This window comes from Terrapene carolina, unplaced genomic scaffold (genome assembly GCF_002925995.2).
Source record: "Terrapene carolina triunguis isolate 2854851 unplaced genomic scaffold, T_m_triunguis-2.0 Scaffold112, whole genome shotgun sequence".
In the NCBI taxonomy this organism is placed as follows: Eukaryota; Metazoa; Chordata; order Testudines; family Emydidae; genus Terrapene; species Terrapene triunguis.
Window position 1 is genome coordinate 1850782 of NW_020664463.1, and position 13231 is coordinate 1864012.

The following is a 13231-nucleotide window of genomic DNA, read 5'->3' on the forward strand; positions in this document are numbered from 1 at the left end:
ACTGCACTATTGCAAAAACTATTTGTCATCAGCTGGCTAGAGAAATAAAAGTTTGGAAACAATCTGGCAATTCCAACAAAGTCAGCGTCTTTGTAACTTTCTCAAACTGCTATTGTCTCCTGAGGATTGTTGTTATCCTGCTGCTGTTCAATCCAGGCTTGGAGTTGGCGTGTCCCGGGTGACAGGGAGCTCCATGAATCAAAGCTTGAGACTTAATGTTGAAATATCTAACTAGCACTGAACTGTCACAGGCCTGGTATGGTTTGGGCAAAACCTCACTGGAGCTGGTGGGTATAAATAGGATTGCAAAGAAATACCTGATCCCAACATCAGTTTGTTCTCCTAACTGAAACAACCCAAATTTTGGCTAACTGCTCAGGTCAAAAAGGGATAATACGCCCAATCCTACTCCCATTGAAATTGAGACTCAGGATGAAAAGCCCTATATATAAAGTACCAAGTAATAATATTTTATTAACTAAGCCTCTTGAGGTTTGCCCAACACTAACTAGCTTCTTATATGGGGAACTTTTGATGCATTTTATCAAAGCTCCAGCCTTGCTTACACTGTAATAAATCAATAATGACTTCAGTGAAGTTACTAGAATGTATATCAGTAGAAAATGGATATGACACAGGGCACTCTACTCATCACTAGGGGTGCCTCCTTGTGGCCATGTCTGGGGATTAGCTCAACTCAGGTCTGACTTCTGCTATATGCCCTGCCATCTCTCACTCTGTCTTCATGGCTTGGCCCTCCAGCCAGGTTACTATAGTCTTTCCCTTCCAGGGTATCAAAGTCTTTCCACACCAACAGTCTCAGGCAGTCTTCTCATCACTGTCCTGATGGTGCCACTTTCCCAGTGGTTGGTAGGCCCACCTACTATTCTGAATTCCAGTACAGGGACCCTATACCTAGCAACTGTGGTCTGGTCCTCTCAGACCCTGTTGCTCCTTCCCTGGACTCCTTCCTACTGCTTCTGATCCCCCACCCCAGGTGTGTCAGCTCAAACTCTCTTGTCCCAGAGAGTAACTGCAAACTGTTGGCCTCAAACACCCCTCCTTGCTCCTAAAGCATGGCTACAGACTACTTCCCTACAGCCTCTTTCTGTTGCCAGCTTCCTGTCTTTATAAACCCAGCCCAGCTCCTCCCCCCGCTGGATTTCATCAGCAAATTAGGCCTTAGCATGCCCCTGCTTTCCTCCAGGTGTAGCCTATAGGTTTATTAGCCAAATTTATCCCGTCAGGCCTGGGCCTATTGGGTGGATATCCCATCACAAAGTGAGATCAGCATGAAGTCACTAAATCACTGTCCTGGCATGCACTGGGTTTAATGTAAAATTTTGATCCAGATTATCTTCTCCTACAGACAATCCAGTGAGAGGACCATCAGTTCCTCAGGGCAGGTACACTCTGTGTGGTGCAAGTTGTTCCATTAAGGAGGATCAGTGTGTGGAAATGGAGGGGAGGGGTGAGGCCTACTACCCCATAGATTTTGGGAATCTGTAGGGAAGAATACATGCAGACCCATAGAAACAAGAACCATTCAGCTGGAGGACTTCTTCCTCTGCTCTGTATTGTCATCCTCCAACTAGCTATGGACTTGGGAGGATGATTTGATGAATTTATTATTTGTATTACAGTAGTACCAGTTGCTCAATCAGAATTGGGGTCCCATGGTTGCTGGACATTGCACAGATTATCAAAAGAAAATATTCCCTGCCCTGAAGAACATGTCTTAAATAATCTGCATGGCTCTAGTTTCTTCTCCCTTTAAAAACAAAGATGGCATGAGATGCAGTCCCCTTTTTTGCTGCTGCTCCTGCTGCCTTGGTTTGTTTGCTGTATTCTCCATCCCAGAGCATTTGGGAGTGCATCTCTGGTAAGTATTTCTGCAGCTGTTTGGAAGCGATTTGATGGCACAATGCTGTCTCTGAATAATTGTCCCAGGTGACTATTAAAGTCTAGGTTTGCACCATAAAATCACTAGGAGTAATCCTACACCACAGCAGAAAATCCTTACCCAAGAGCTGATTCTGCAGAGCAGTGGTTCTCAACCAGGGGTCTGGGGTCCCCTGGGGGACCACGAGCAGGTTTCAGGGGGTCTGCCAAGCAGGACCAGTGTTAGACTTGCTGAGGCCCAGGGCAGAAAGCTGAAGTCCCACTTCATAGGGCTTAAGCCTGGGGCACTGAGCAACTTAGCTTCACGGTGCCCCGTGTGACATGGGGCACTAGGCAATTGCCCTAATTACTACCCCTTAATGCCAGCTCTGGCTTTTATATGCAGAAAACCAGTTATTGTGGCACAGGTGGGCCGTGGAGTTTTTATAGCATGTTTGCGGAGGCCTCAGAAAGAAAAAGGTTGAGAACCCCTGCTGCAGAGTATCATCCCCGTTAGCAGAGAGCTGCTGCAAGCCAGCAGAAGGGTCTGAATTACAGGAAGAAAGGTGAGACCTTGCACGTTAAACTGTTTTGTTACCTAAGCAACATCCATTGATTGTAAAGCCAAGAGAGTTACTCCAGGGACAACTTCAGCCTATTATGTATGTGTGGAATGTTTCTTCTTCCTTTTTCCTCTTTCTTCAAAGGTCCATATGTAACTCTCACACCTCCTGGGTGTGGTGTTCTGTCCCATCTAGTGGCACCGAGCAGTTAGAGTTAGTGGGGCCCTGTGCTCAGCTTCATTTTTGCCCTCCCCACAGGGGGGGAGCATACTCTCTTATTCCCCCCCCCCTGATTTTCATTTTTTGCCTGCATTCTCCTCCTGGGGCTCAGGGCTGGGGGTGCAAGGTCTGGGAGGGAGTTAGGGTGTGGGAGCGGACTGGGGGTGGAGGGTCTGGGTGGGAGTTATGGTGTGGGAGTGGGTTGGGGGTGCAGTGTCTGGGTGGGAATTAGGGTGCAGGACAGGGCTCAGGGTTGGGGGGCAGGGTCTGGAAGGGAGTTATGGTGCAGGAACAGGCTGAGGATGGGGGGCCTGGCCAGGAGTTAGGGTGTGGGCTCAGGGCTGGGGTTGGGGTGTGGAGCACTTACCTGGGGCAGCTCCCCTTTGGTGCGGGGGGTGCAGGTGGCTCCGTGCAGCCCTGTGCTTGCCTCGCAGGCACCACCCCCCACAGCTCCCATTGGCCGTGATTCTCGGAACCGCCTCCCGCACCCCAGGCAGGGCCAGAACACAAGGCTTTAGGGGTTGCAGCCCAGGGCTAAGTGGGCCCCAGAGCCCTGGGCTGCAGCCCTAAAGCCCTGCCCCCTTTCTGAATCTGGCCCTGGGAGGATGGGCCGGAGGACTCAGAAGGAGCAGGGGCAGCCACGCAGCTGGAGAGAAGCAGCGTTTTCCCCTTCAAAGCGCCGCTTCTCTCCAGCTGGCTGCGCGGCTATCCTGTGCTACTCCTGAATCCTCCGGCCCACGTTCACAGCGCTCCCGCCATCCGCACCTCCCACCTGCTCCCCTGAAGCTGCGGGTGAGTCTCCCTCCCTGCTTTCCTGCTCCTCACAGCTTCTACCCCCCTCCGGCGGAGCAGCCACCCCACAGCGGGTGCGCTGGTGCTGAGCTGCCCGAGTGCTTGGCTCTGGGGCCCCCTGTTGTTGGGGGAGCCCCGTGCCAGGGCACTGTGTGTTTTATGGTAAATCTGCCCCTGGCACCGAGACCATGTAAAGAGTTAAATGAGTCTGCTCTACAGCCTTAGCTAATAGCCAGTTGGCTTTTCGCTCATGTGGTGTAGAGGCTCATGCACTAAGCTCCAGAGGTCCCCAGTTTGATCCGGACGACCGGGGTCTGTTGGTGTTACACATACACACCATGTTAGAGGAGCTCCTTTAAAATGGCCATTGAGGACAAGAGGTAATATTTCCAAGTTCTCATTCATTGCTGCACCCAAGCTCTGCTCAGTACAAAAGGTTTGGGGCAGAGGTGGCTTTCTGCAAGCTGTGTGTTACCTGGGAAATTTCCCTATGCCAAGGTATTCCCTGATGGCTGGAGTCACCAGTGCCAAGGGGCTGTATGGTTCTGATCAAGCAGGCCCTATATTTATAAATTCCGTTCTAGAATAGAACAAGATTTCTAAACAGCTATGATTGGTCCATAATGGCCATACAAATTCTGTTTTAACCCTTATAGTGGACACTGGATTTGCATTGTTTATTTGCCAGGGTAGATGGGACTTTTGGGATCCATTGCTCCCAGAAGGGAACTTGCTACACTTGTCTTGTGAAATTCCTTTCAGATGTGGTGTAGGAAGGGGCTGGATGGTTTAAGGGATTAATAATGAAAGACAAAGCCTTTCACCACTAGATCACTGATGTGAATCCAGGTCAGAATGCTCTTTGGTGCCGTATGCGAAATGAGCTCGAAAGTCTCAAACTAACTGACAGTTGACAAATCCTGCAGGCCTGCTTCTCCACTGTCTTGCATTATCACTTACACCTGTGCAAAATAGATGTCAAAACAACAGTCTTACTTGGGAGCATTTTAAACTCCCTTTGCACAGGTGCTAATCACTACACAAGATATAAGGCAGTGGAGAATCAGCTCCGTTGTCACAGCAGTCACTAATTAGCATCTTTGTTGTGTCAGCTGAGAGGCCCAGGGCTGAATGGGTCATGGAAATTGAAACCAGCCTTTCACCACTGGAAGTGCAAATTCAAGACAGAGATACATCAACGGCAACATTGCCACCTATCATGGTAATTCTGCTTTTGTCACGTATTAACCCTGTGCTTCTGAATCTTGGGAATGCTGGTTATAGAACATTCACGAGTCCTGAAATAATTTGTGTCCTTTGACACAACATAGTGGTGTTTTGATACAGCATTCATTTATGCCATAACAACCTATTGTGACATAACATATTGTGATAGTTGAGTTTATCCTATTGGACAATGAGAAAAAAGTGTCAATTTTAGCTGGTAGGGAGCAGTTTATAGGAAGTTGTACTTGTGCTGACCTATTCTGTGGATAAACTGAGGACTTCAATTTTCTAGAAGTATCTATTGCAAGCATTCAAAATTCACTTTGATCCCACCTAAGCATCCAAAAATCATGTTTCAGTTTTCTACACAGTGGGTGCTATGAAAAACAGCAGTAATATATGCAGAAATCTAATATCCCTGGCAAAATTCCAACTTGGGTAATCACTTTCTGCCTACCGAAAATTCTACTTATAATTCATCTGGAGACATTAGAATATTCTTAATTTCTCCATCTAGAAACTATGTTATAATGTTAGAGGTGCCGAATGATTGATGTTTTCTCAACCCTCCACTGACTCCATTTAAGTGATGCAACAGAGAAGTGATACTTTCAATATAATCTAGAATGTGTTTTGGGGTCTGTAGAGCTATGTTTGTAGAAGATTATAATTTAGAGACACTCCCTCATAAGGGACAGCATTATGAACATAGGAATTTGGAGATGTGCCCCATAGGTGGGGGTTAGGAATACAGCATGGATGTGTGCAGCAAATCATGACAGAAGCTCTCCAGTTTGTTTTATTAAAAGTTTTATTCCTTTCTCATTCATATGGTGGGTTATTTAATGAATCCCAAAATTGTTACATGGTATCAGAAGTGCTGAATGAAAAGGAAAGTGCAGTCATTTTGAAGTTAACTCCAGTGTTTGCAATTGAAAGCAGACACTAAGGTAAACACTTTAAAAGCACATGGAGCACCAAGCACAGAGGCTTTTGCATGTATTTGGTGAGCACAATAGTAGCTTGACTACCTTAAGCGGGGTGGACAAACGGGAATTGGTGTGTTGCAACTTCCTTCGAGTCTGCAATTGTCAAGCAATGTTGCAGAGAATTAAAAAAATTCAGACAGAGATTTGAATTGTATTTAGCAGCCATAGGGGCAGAAGAAAAAAAATGATAAAGGGAAATCGTCAATCTTTTTGCATGTTGTTGGGGAGGAAGCACTGGATGTTTATAACAACTTTAAGTTTGAAGAAGGTGAAAGCATGAAGTTAAATAAAATACTGACTAAATGTGAGGAACATTGCATGCCAAAAAGGAATTACCCCTTTGTGAGAGATGTACATTTTTTACATGCATGCAAAAAACTGATGATCCCATAGAGTAATATGTCACAGAATTAAGGAAACTCAGTAAAACCTGTGACTTTGGTGAGTTGACAGAGTCTCTGGTCAGAGATAGAATCAGTTGTGGTATTAAAGACAATGTGGTAAGAGAGAGAGACTGCTCCGTGAAGGAGACTTAACTTTAGAAAATGTTCTCCAAATATGCAGGGCAGCAGAAACTGTGAAAACTCAAGCCAAAAAGCTGAATTCAGAAACCAGAAGCGGTTAGCAATGTAATAAGTATTAAAGAATATAGCCAGAATAGGTCAAATCAGAAAGTGGAACCACTCAGTATGAAAACCACTGCTAGGAGGAAAATTGGGTACAAATGGTTATGTGGAAGGTGTGGATCACAGCATGGACCCAAACACTGTGTTGCTTTTGGAAACTCTGTCATAAATGTGGGGGAAATAATCACGTTGCAAAATGCTGCAGATTCCAAATGCAGCAAAGTCAAGTGCATTCAGTTAAAGACAATCTGGTTTCATAGCTGTACTGGGGTCTACCAAGCCTGATGAGAGGGACTGGATACTGCCTATGACAGTGACTGGAACAATTATTCCACTGAACTGGACAGAGGAGCTCAAGTTAATATTCTGTCTGTACAAGATTATGAGACACTGAAAATAGGACCAAAACTGGGACCAACAAAAATAAAGGTAACTGGTTATTCTGGAACAAATATATCCGTGAAGGGGAGGTGCATTGCTAGCATCAACCAGGAAAACACCATGTACAGACTCCAGTTCATTGTAGTGCCAAAGGAGGTGACACCAATTTTAGGCCTGGCTCCATGTGAGAAACTCAATCTGGTAAAACGGTGCTCTCACTACAAGATCATACTGAACCTGGCGATGAGGCACTCTTTTGGGAATATCATGACCGGTTTCAAGGGTTGGGTTGCTTGCAGTGTGAACATACAACCTGGATAAACAAGCAAGTCCCTCCAGTTATCCATCCATGTAGAAAAGTGCCATTTACACGCCGTGTTAAACTCAAGGCTGAGCTTGCATGGATGGAAGCAATGCAAGCAATACAAACAATTGATGAGCCAACAGAATGGGTGAGCTCTCTCATCATTGTGGGGAAAAAAGTAATGACCAGCTACGCATATGCTTAGTTCCCAGAGACCTCAACAAGGCTATAAAAAGAGAACATTTCTGAATATCTACCAGAGAAGAGATTATGGCCCAGTTTGCAAATGCTCAATATTTCAGTAAATTGGATGCATCCTCAGGTTTTTGGCAGCCAAAATTAACTGAAGAAAGCTCAGAACTATGCACATTTAATACCCCCATTTGGAAGATACAGATTCTTATGCTTACTCTCTGGCATAGCTAACGCACCAGAAATGTACCACAAAACCATACATATGATCTATGAACATATTAATGATGTTGATACCTCAGTGGATGACATCATCTGGGGCTCAGTGAAAAAGGAGCAAGATCGTAGACTTTGGGAAGTCCTGGATAAAACTAGAGCTGCAAACCTCAAACTAATAGGGGGAAATATGTTCTAGGGGTTACAGAACTGATTTTTATTGGGGACATTATTTCCAATGAACGTGTAAAACGTGATAAGAGGAAGATTTCAGTCATTGAAATGATGCACGTCGTCAGTCAAAGAAAGATGTCCATTGGTTTCTGGTATGATGTGATGCTCCATATTCTTTATAGAAATATGCTTATGCTATGCATATGGCATAACTAAGATATATTTTATGTAAGATGGCTCATGTAAGATATCACTGGAAAGGTTATAATTTACTGAATGTGATTGTCTAATTTGTATGCATGTATCTTTTCTGTATCTGGAGTTAGGAATATTAACTATGTAACAATTACAACTGATTATACTTGGAGATGCTCACCAGACAAGAATAAGCCATTAGGAAAAAGACAATGAGAAGATGTGGATCCCGCATCTTCTGGGAGTTCCTTCCTGTAAATATTGCAAATAAACATGGTTTCATGGTTGCTTTGACACTGCAAGGTCAGGTGATGATGTCACCTGGTAAAAAGTACCACCTTGGACACTGCTGGTACTTTTCCACTGGAAACAAAGGAGTCTAGTCTATAAAAAGAAATAACTGGAACTCTAAGCTACACACACTCTGCAACTTGCTTAAAACAACAATTAGGGTGAGAAATTACATTTTATATTCTGTTTTTTGAGTGTATTAAGCCTAGTTTGCATGATTTGTTTTATTTGCTCTGTAATCTGCTTTGTTCTGTTTGCTATCCCTTATAATCACTTAAAATCTACCTTTTATAGTTAACAAACTTGTTTTTGTTTGTTATAAAATCCAGTTTGTGCAATTTATAAGTGGGGGAGGAGAGGAAGTGGTTGTGCATATCTTCCTCCACATTGAGCGAGGGGGCAAATTTATGAGCTTAAGTTATATATATTTCTCTACAGCACAAGACAATATTATTTTGGGTGTACCTTCCAGAGGGGAGCTGCACTTGAGTGCTGGGCAATTTCCTAGCTGAATCTTCCCATAGAGAGCTGCTTGCAGAATGTGCGATTCTACAGCTGGTACGTCCCTACCTGTGGGTGTGTGCTGCCAGAGGCCAGAGAGCCTGATTCAGCAAAACAGGGAAAGGGGGACCAGGCTAGTAGAGCAGGTGGGCTCAGAGAAATCCCATACATCAAGTGGCATCCTGGAAGGGGTGGGGGGGCCCAACCCATCACAGTGGCGTAGTCGGCAGGATAATATGTACAGCTTTTTGCTCTTAAACACTGATGGTGATTTTAAGTGTGGTGGCTAGAGAACAGACAAAGTGGTTACTAGTTTGTTATTTTCTGTTTGCTTGTTTTGAGTAAGGGAAGTAGGGGCAGGAAAACCAGGAAAATGAGTGAAAGTGAAGCTACCAAAAAGCTGGAGCTCTACCGTACAAGTAGAGGAGAGTGAAAAGATGCACCAGAGACAGCCAGAATTAAAACAGATGGCAATTGATGAACAAAAGAGAGCCACGGAACTGGGGCAGCTAGAGGCTGAAGAAGCCCAAGAATGGAGAAAACTAGAGGCTGATTGAAAATTGAAGCCCAGAAGTTAGCCCTGGAACTGACAGACAAAGAACTGGAGGAAAAAGAAAAAGAGAAGAAGCATCAACTGGCTGTAACGGAGTGAAATAGATAGAACCCCACACCAGGGGCTCCACCTCTCCAAAAATCCACAAATGGGAGCAGTCATTCTCAGCATACAGTGAGTCTTGGGACATTGCTGAATATTTCATCACCTTTGAGAGGCTGTGTATGCTCCATGTGATTCCTGAGGATCAAAAGATGACCACTTTGCAAACAAAGTTGCCTGGGAGAGCTCTGGATATATTCAATAGGAGGTCAATTGATGATGCTTCCAATTGTGGTAAATTTAAGGAATTGGTTTTAAAACAGTTTTGGATTACACCTGAAATGTATAGAGTAAAATTTAGAAGCCTTAAGAGAGGGGCTGGATTAAGTAATGTGGCTTATGTGAACCAAATGAGAGATCTACTGGATAAGTGGGTAAGGGGAAAAGGTATTACAAGCTTTGAAGCAATGTGTGATTTGTTTGCTCAGGAATATGTTCCTGAATATGTCTAATGATGATGTAAAGCAGTATTTATGGGATAAAAAGGTAGAGATGGTTGAAGAACTTGCAACTTTTGCAGATACATTTGAACAATCCCAAGCATCTGTTAGGAATAAATCACAGGCAGAGGGGTTTAAGTTTTGTGAGATGCAAGGTCCCCGTTTTACCCCTGGGGAGAAGGAGGGTGGATAGGAGGCTGAACGCTCACTTCCCCAGGTTCACTCCCCCAGTCCTCATCCCAAATCTCCTGTAAAAGCGGAACAGCCCATAAGGTGCTGCTATTGTAATTCCACTGAGCACCTGAGGAATAAATGCCCTGTGCTGAGTAGGAACAGGCAAGTCATAGAAATGCTGCTACCCAGAGCACAGAGGCTCCTCAGGCCATTGCCACTTATCTTACAGAGTTTGTAAAGTGTGCCACTGCACAGCCTGGCAAGAAGCACTTAAAGGCGATCAGAGTAAATGGCAAAGAGCTCCCTGCATGGAGAGATACTGGTGCAGAAATTTCTGTGGTCAGGAGAGACCTGGTTCCGGAGAAAGATATACTTCCAGGACAGATGGTAGAGCTTTTGTTACTAGGACGTCACAAAATCCTTGTGCCTTTGACTAAAGTGCACAGGGAAGCTGAGGATTTGCAAACTGAATTAACCATTGTGGCTGTCCCTCATAATCCTACACAAATTCTTTGGGGTAATGACTTTTTTTAATGTGGCTCTGGCTGTCCAGGGGTCTGTCAGCAGCAAGGAGGAATCTTGTGCTGAAGCCCCAGTGGGAAAGAGTAAGCTACAAAAACTGCTGAGGAAATGGAAGAGTGTCTCTTTATTTCCTCTGCAGCTGTGCAAAGTAGTTTGCTACGATGGGTGGGGATGGCTGAGAACTGCTCCTATCCCGGGGCTATTCCTTTGGGGGATGGGAATGTTTTGCCTGCCAGTAGGAAGACTGTCCAGGTTGCTGGCTGGCAGGAAGTTGCAGTTAAGCAAGGAACAGAACTCACTCTAAAATGCATAGAAAAATGTGTCCTGGAGGAAAGCCCAGAGAAAAGTGATGGAGTCCTGCGGTGGGTGTGGATTCCATGAGCTCTGTAACTGGAGGCAAACCCAATTCAAAGAGGGAGGAGGGTACAATGCTTACCCATGAAGGGTCTGCTCTGGCTGTTAGCTGTGAGTCCACAGCTGAACAGGGGGCAGATTCCTCTCTAGGGAGCACAGAGGTGTGTGCCTTAGAGGGGGGCCTAGAGAAGGAAGCTAAGAAGGAGTGTGGGAGGAGTACAGGAATGTCTCCCCACTAATTACAGGGAAGGGTTTGCCCAGGATGATTTTACTGGAATGGCATCTGTGCTCTCAGGCACCCAACCTGTGGCTCGGGTTTTAAGAGGAAACTGTGTAACTGTTCTCCCAAAAGGGAGCAACCATACAGCTGACCTCTTTGCAACAGAGAGAGGTGCCCCAATCCAGGTTCCACTTTTGCAAAATGTTGTTCCTGCTGTACTTGTGAAAACTAACTCTTTCTCTTTAAGGCAGGATAAAAGTCTTTCCAATAGCCCTGGTGTCAGTGAATATGCTAATGATCCACCTGAGAAACGGGAGGAGGCAGCCATTTCTCAGGCAGGTAAACCTCTCCTAGCAGCAAATCATGGAGCACTGAGTAATGGGAGTGAGCAACACAAAGGAAGGGAAGATATAGAGATATGTTTGTAGTAGATATAGAGATATATTTGTAGAAAATTATAATTTAGAGATGCTCCCTCATAAGGGACAGTGTTATGAACAGAGCATTTTGGAGATGTGCCCTGGAGGCGGGGATATACCGCATGGCTGTGTGCAGCAGCTCACTACAGAAGTTCTCCAGTTCGTTTTATTAAAAGTTTTTTATTCCTTTCTCATTCATTTGGTTTGTTATTTAATGAAGCTCAAGATCGTTACAGGATCCTTCCTGGGTGATTCTCTATAAATGGTACTAATCATGAAAGGGAAACTGTTGAGTTTAAAAAAAGTGGGCTGGATCCTTTGTTCTAGAGGGGCTGATGGCTTAGCAGATATCCATCCAGTGGGCACCTTCCATTGGCTAGCTGAGGCAGCTCCCCACCTGGTGTGTAGGCTTTATGGATTGCAGACTAAGGGACCTATCTCTCCCAATTTATTGTATAGGAAACCTAGACACCTAACTCAGGCTTTGTGGACTGCAGTGTGTTCCTGTGGTTTTCTAGGCACTGCAATGCCTAAGTGTCTGCTTTGTTTTGCTTTCTGCATCGTATGCATTATCACGATGTGGCAGCATTTTGGCCTGCAAGCACTATATATTTAAACTTTTTAAAAAAGGTCTTTTCATTGGATTTTTTTTAAAAAAGGAAACGTTTTATAATCTCAGTGTGTGTAACACCTGTTTTATTAACAATTTGGCCTAAACTGACTTTCCAATGGCCTTCAATGTTCTGAAATATCTTCCCAGAACTCTCACACTCCAACTAAAAGTAACTGCTCAGTTGGAGGAATGTTGCAGACAGCTGTGGTTGATACCCCCAATGTAACTTGCGTCCTTTGGGGCCTGTAATATATCTTTCCATGAATGCTACTGTCAGCTGCAAAGATAACATTAGACCACATGCATTTTTTTCCGAACTTGAGACAATGACTGCAGAATGTACACTCTGCGAGCCACTAAACAAGGCAAACAGCATCCCAAACATGCATACATACAGAGAAGGTTCATCCTCCCACCCTCCACAATCACACACAGCACCGCTGATGCCCCCCCACATTTTGCAATGAAATTGGGCATTCCTGGAGAGAATAGCAATTGAAAGGTAGGAATGTGAGTGCTGTGGCAAGGAGAAAGAAGATCCTTTGGTTCCTGTATCTGGAAATGTTCTGCACTAACCAAGCTGAAGCTGCCTTCTGAATTGTTGCTCAATCAAGACTACAAGGGTCAAGTACTATAGGGAAATGGTTCACAGATGTTTTCATATGGTGGACTGCTTCTTACGATAGCCATGTTCTTCTGGATACCTGCCTGTCCAGGCTCTTGAGCTCAGTTCCAGACATTCCTTACAGCAACTATAGAGCTTGTTAGAAGTGAGCAAACTATTTGCAGGGAATATTTCTTTCTCAGTTTAGCTCTTTTTCAGTTTTCAAATGATTAATAAAAATCAAAGCCTGTTTACTAATGTATTCATTACTCATAATTGAACAGATAAACAGTTTGTGAACATATTTAAGCTTTTATGGTTTTTTGCAAACTATTTGCTATCATTCTGTCTTCTACAATTTGCTGTTCATTATTTGCAGTGTGTGATTGTTCACTTAAATCAGAGTATTGTTTCTGCTCCATGGTTGGATGAGTGAAACTTTATAAACCAGCTGAGAAGTGCAAATAGAAAATATCCATATTCATCTGTAAATATCATAAGACGAGAGGTTCTCTAAACAGCTGCATGAATGAATGTTTGTTGAAAAGCGAATAAGGGCACAAACGTGGTCAAACTGAATGCCTATTAGGGATCAGAAGAAACATTTTGTGAATATTCTTGTTTATTTCTGTATTACTGTAGCGTCTAGAACAGGGGTAGGCAACCTATGGCACGCGTG